The 6,150-nt window shown below is 42.7% G+C and overlaps 1 non-coding gene across 1 annotated transcript; it reads right to left on the bottom strand.

Annotated features, from left to right (window-relative positions):
- Positions 1 to 542: 542 nt before the first annotated feature.
- On the bottom strand, positions 543 to 646 carry LOC130958251 (small nucleolar RNA R71). The gene has a single exon (XR_009077383.1). It is a non-coding gene; the product is annotated as a small nucleolar RNA R71 (small nucleolar RNA).
- Positions 647 to 6,150: the final 5,504 nt, after the last annotated feature.

Here is a 6,150-nt window from a genome sequence, read left to right as displayed (position 1 = left end):
TGAGCAGGAGCAGAGACAAAGGCATTCTTGTTGAAGCTGACCCTGAACCCGAGAGAACCTTGAAGAGAAAGCTAAGAGAAGCCAAGGCACAACTCTCTTTAGAGGACCTGACCGAATTCTTCAAGGAAGAAGAACACATGGAAGCCGAAAACAACAACAATGCCAACAATGCAAGGAAGGTGCTGGGTGACTTCACTGCACCTACTCCTGATTTCTATGGGAGAAGCATCTCTATCCTTGCCATTGGAGCAAACAACTTTGAGCTTAAGCCTCAATTAGTTTCTCTAATGCAACAGAATTGCAAGTTCCATGGACTTCCAATGGAAGATCCTCATCAGTTCTTAGCTGAATTCTTGCAAATCTGTGACACAGTCAAGACTAATGGGGTTAACCCTGAGGTCTATAGACTGATGCTATTCCCTTTTGCTGTAAGAGACAGAGCTAGAATATGGTTGGATTCTCAACCTAAAGAAAGCCTGGACTCTTGGGAAAAGCTAGTCAATGCCTTCTTGGCAAAGTTCTTTCCACCACAAAGATGGAGTAAGCTTAGAGTGGAAGTCCAAACCTTCAGACAGAAGGATGGAGAATCCCTCTATGAAGCTTGGGAAAGATACAAACAATTAATCAGAAAATGTCCATCTGACATGCTTTCTGAATGGAGCATCATAGGTATTTTCTATGATGGTCTCTCTGAACTATCCAAGATGTCTTTGGATAGCTCTGCTGGAGGATCTCTTCATCTGAAGAAGACGCCTACAGAGGCTCAAGAGCTAATTGAGATGGTTGCAAATAACCAATTCATGTACACTTCTGAAAGAAATCCTGTGAACAATGGGACTAGTCAGAAGAAAGAAGTTCTTGAGATTGACACTCTGAATGCCATATTGGCTCAGAACAAGATATTGACTCAACAAGTCAATTTGATTTCTCAAAGTCTGTCTGGAATACAAAATGCACCAAGCAGTACTAAGGAAGCTTCATCTGAGGAAGAAGCCTATGATCCTGAGAACCCTTCAATGGAAGAGGTGAATTACCTAGGAGAACCCTATGGAAACACCTACAATTCTTCATGGAGAAATCACCCCAATTTCTCATGGAAGAATCAAGAGAGACCTCAACAAGGTTTCAATAACAATAATGGTGGAAGAAACATGTTTAGCAATGGCAAGCCTTTTCCATCATCTTCTCAGCAACAGACAGAGAGTTCTAAGCAGAATACTTCTGACTTAGCAACAATGGTCTCTGATCTAATAAAGACCACTCAAAGTTTCATGAATGAAACAAGGTCCTCCATCAGAAATTTGGAAGGACAAGTGGGTCAGCTGAGCAAGAAAGTTACTGAACTCCGTCCTAGCACTCTCCCAAGTAATACAGAAGAAAATCCAAAAGGAGAGTGCAAAGCCATAGACATGGCCGAATATGGAGAGGAAAGAGAGGAGGAGGACGCCACTGAGGAAGACCTCAGTGGGCGTGTACCAATCTCCTCTGAGTTCCTCAATGAGGAACAATGGGAATCTGAGGCTCAAAATGAGACCATGGAGATTCCATTGGACTCACTTCTGCCATTCATGAGCTCTGATGAGTATTCTTCCTCTGAAGAGGATGAGTATGTCACTGAAGAGCAAGTTGCTAAATACCTTGGAGCAATCATGAAACTGAATGACAAGTTATTTGGAAATGAGACTTGGGAGGATGAACCACCCTTGCTCACCAAAGAACTGAATGACTTGTCTAGGCAGAAACTGCCTCAAAAGAGGCAGGATCCTGGGAAGTTTTCTATACCTTGTACCATAGGCACCATGACCTTCAAGAAGGCCTTGTGTGACTTAGGGTCAAGTGTAAACCTCATGCCCCTCTCTGTAATGGAAAAATTAGGGATCTTTGAGGTGCAAGCTGCAAGAATCTCATTAGAGATGGCAGATAATTCAAGAAAACAAGCTCATGGACTTGTAGAGAATGTTTTGGTGAAGATTGAAGACCATTACATCCCTACTGACTTCATAGTCCTAGAGACTGGGAAGTGCATGGATGAATCCATCATCCTTGGCAGACCCTTCCTAGCCACAGCAAAGGCTGTGATTGATGTTGATAGAGGAGAGTTGATCATTCAAGTGAATGAAGAATCCTTGGTGTTTAAGGCCCAAGGACATCCCTCTATCATCATGGAGAGGAAGCATGAAGAACTTCTCTCAAAACAGAGCCAAGCAGAGCCCCCACAGTCAAACTCTAAGTTTGGTGTTGGGAGGCCACAACCAAACTCTAAGTTTGGTGTTGAACCCCCACATTCAAACTCTAAGTTTGGTGTTGGGAGGTTCCAACACGGTTCTGAGTACTTCTGAGGCTCCATGAGAGTCCTCTGTCAAGCTAATGACATTAAAGAAGCGCTTGTTGGGAGGCAACCCAATGTTTTATGGTTAACTATTTTCTTTTGATATTTTATCTTTTTTGTAGGTTGATGATCATAAGAAGTCACAAAAACAATGAAAAAAAAAAGCAAAAACAGAATGAAAAACAGGAAGAAAAACAGCACACCCTGGAGGAGAAGAAGCTGGCGTTCAAACGCCAGTAATACTAGCTGTTGGGCGTTTAACGCCCAGTCTGGCACCATTCTGGGCGTTTAACGCCAGAAAGGGGCACCAGACTGGCGTTAAACGCCAGTAAAGGGCAACAACCTGGCGTTAAACGCCAGGAATGGGCACCAGCCCGGCGTTTAACGCCAGAAATAGCTCAAAACGTGATTTTGAGCAACATTTGGTGCAGGGATGACTTTTCCTTGACACCACAGGATCTGTGGACCCCACAGGACCCCACCATCACTCTCTCTCTTCTTCCCCCATTCACCAATCACCTCAATACCTCTTCCCCAAAAACCCTTCCCCTATCAAATCCCATCTTTCTCTTCACCACTCACATCCATCCTTCATAAATCCCCACCAACCTCACCCTTCAAATTCAAACCACTTTCCCTCCCAAACCCACCCTTCTTGGCCGAACACACCACCTTCCCCCTCTTCCTCATTTCTTCTTCTTCTACTCTCTTCTTTCTTCTTTTGCTCGAGGACGAGCAAACATTTTAAGTTTGGTGTGGTAAAAGCGTTGCTTTTTCATAACCATTTATGGCATCCAAGGCCGGAGAAACCTCTAGAAAGAGGAAAGGGAAGGCAAAAGCTTCCACCTCCGAGTCATGGGAGATGGATAGATTCCTCTCAAGGGTGCATCAAGTCCACTTCTATGAAGTTGTGGCCTTGAAGAAGGTGATCCCCGAAGTCCCCTTTTCACTCAAAAAGGGTGAATATCCAGAGATCCGCCATGAGATCCGAAGAAGAGGTTGGGAAGTACTCACCAACCCCATTCAACAAGTCGGAATCTTGATGGTTCAAGAGTTCTATGCCAATGCATGGATCACCAAGAACCATGACCAAAGTGTGAACCCGAATCCAAAGAATTATCTCACTATGGTTCGGGGGAAATACTTGGATTTTAGTCCGGAGAGTGTGAGGGTGGCGTTCAACTTGCCTATGATGCAAGGAGATGAGCACCCTTACACTAGAAGGGTCAACTTTGATCAAAGGTTGGACCAAGTCCTCACAACCATATGTGAAGAGGGCGCACAATGGAAGCAAGATTCAAGAGGAAAGCCGGTTCAATTGAGAAGGCATGACCTCAAGCCCGTGGCTAGAGGATGGTTAGAGTTCATACAACGCTCAATCATTCCCACTAGCAACCGGTCCGAAGTTACCATAGACCGGGCCATCATGATTCATAGCATCATGACTGGAGAAGAAATAGAGGTTCATGAGGTTATAGCCCAAGAACTCTATAAGGTGGCAGACAAGACCTCCACCTTGGCAAGGTTAGCCTTTCCTCATCTCATTTGTCACCTCTGTTATTCAGTTGGAGTTGACATAGAAGGAGACATCACCATTGATGAGGATAAGCCCATTACCAAGAAAAGGATGGAGCACACAAGAGACCCCTCTCATCATGAGATCCCTGAGATGCCTCAAGGGATGCACTTTCCTCCACAAAACTATTGGGAGCAAGTAAACACCTCCCTAGGAGAATTGAGTTACAACATGGGACAACTAAGGGTGGAGCATCAAGAACACTCCATTCTCCTCCATGAAATTAGAGAAGACCAAAGAATCATGAGGGAGGAGCAACAAAGACAAGGAAGAGACATTGAGGAGCTCAAGCACTCCATAGGATTTTCAAGAGCAAGAAAGAGCCGCCATCACTAAGGTGGACCCGTTCCTTGATTTCCTTGTCCTTTATTCTTCTGTTTTTCGATTTTTATGCTTATGGTTATCCATGTTTGTGTCTTGTGATCATTAGTGTCTTAGTGTCTATGCCTTAAAGTTATGAATGTCCTATGAATCCATCACCTTTCTTGAATAAAAACGTGCTTAATTGAAAAGGAAAGAATTGCATGAATTCTGAATTTTATAATAGTTTAATTATTTTGATGTGGTGGCAACACTTTTGTTCTCTGAATGTATGCTTGAACAGTGCATATGTCTTTTGAATTTGTGGTTCATGGATGTTGGCTCTTGAAAGAATGATGAAAAAGGAGACATGTTACTGAGGATCTGAAAAATCATTAAAAATGATTCTTGAAGCAAGAAAAAGCAGTGAATACAAACAAAAAAAAAAGGGGAAAAAGCAAACGAAAAAAAAAAAGAAAGAAAAAGAAAGAAAAAGAAAGAAATAAAGTTGTGATCCAAGGCAATAAGAGTGTGCTTAAGAACCCTGGACACCTCTAATTGGGGACTTTAGCAAAGCTGAGTCACAATCTGAAAAGGTTCACCCAATTATGTGTCTGTGGCATGTATGTATCCGGTGGTAATACTGGAAGACAGAGTGCTTTGGGCCACAGCCAAGACTCAATAAATAGCTATGTTCAAGAATCATCATACTTCACTAGGAGAATCATTAACACTATCTGGATTCTAAGTTCCTAAAGAAGCCAATCATTCTGAATTACAAGGGATAGAGTGAGATGCCAAAACTATTCAGAGACAAAAAGTTAAAAGCCCCGCTCATCTAATTAATACTGATCTTCATAGATGTTTTTGGAGTTCATTGCATATTTTCTTCTTTTTATCTTATTTGATTTTCAGTTGCTTGGGGACAAGCAACAATTTAAGTTTGGTGTTGTGATGAGCGGATAATTTGTATACTTTTTGGCATTGTTTTTAGTATATTTTTAGTATGATCTAGTTAGTTTTTAGTATATTTTTATTAGTTTTTACTATGAGTTTGTGTGTTTTTCTGTGATTTCAGGTATTTTCTGGCTGAAATTGAGGGACCTGAGCAAAAATCTGATCCAGAGACTCAAAAGGACTGCAGATGCTGTTGGATTCTGACCTCCCTGCACTCGAAGTGGATTTTCTGGAGCTACAGAAGCCCAATTGGCGCGCTCTCAACGGCGTTGGAAAGTAGACATCCTGGGCTTTCCAGCAATATATAATAGTCCATACTTTGCCCAAGATTTGATGGCCCAAACCGGCGTTCAAAGTCACCTCAAGAAATTCCTGCGTTAAACGCCGGAACTGGCACCTAATTGGGAGTTAAACGCCCAAACTGGCACTAAAGTTGGCGTTTAACTCCAAGGAGAGTCTCTACACGAAATTGCTTCATTGCTCAGCCCAAGCACACACCAAGTGGGCCCGGAAGTGGATTTTTATGACATTTACTCATCTATGTACTAGTTTTCTATAAGTAGGACCTTTTACTATTGTATAGAGACATCTAGGACTTTTGGTAGCTATCTTTGTTGTATGCTATCTTAGACCTTTGGGAGGCTGGCCATTCGGCCATGCCTAGACCTTATGCTTATGTATTTTCAACGGTGGAGTTTCTACACACCATAGATTAAGGTGTGGAGCTCTGCTGTACCTCGAGTATTAATGCAATTACTATGGTTCTTCCATTCAATTCCGCTTGTTCTTTGTCCAAGATATCACTTGTTCTTCAACATGATGAAGGTGATGATTGACGCCCATCACCATTCTCACCCATGAACAAGGTGACTGACAACCATTCTTGTTCTACAAGCATCTGAGGCTTAGTGAATATCTCTTGGATTCCTGATTGCACGATGCATGGTTGATCGCCTGACAACCGAGTGCTCGCCTGACAAACGAGCCA

The sequence above is a fragment of the Arachis stenosperma genome, chromosome 10, assembly GCF_014773155.1.
Source record: "Arachis stenosperma cultivar V10309 chromosome 10, arast.V10309.gnm1.PFL2, whole genome shotgun sequence".
Classification (NCBI taxonomy): domain Eukaryota; kingdom Viridiplantae; phylum Streptophyta; class Magnoliopsida; order Fabales; family Fabaceae; genus Arachis; species Arachis stenosperma.
The sequence above is the reverse complement of the archived record's forward strand: the minus strand, read 5'-3'. Positions and strand labels throughout refer to the sequence as shown.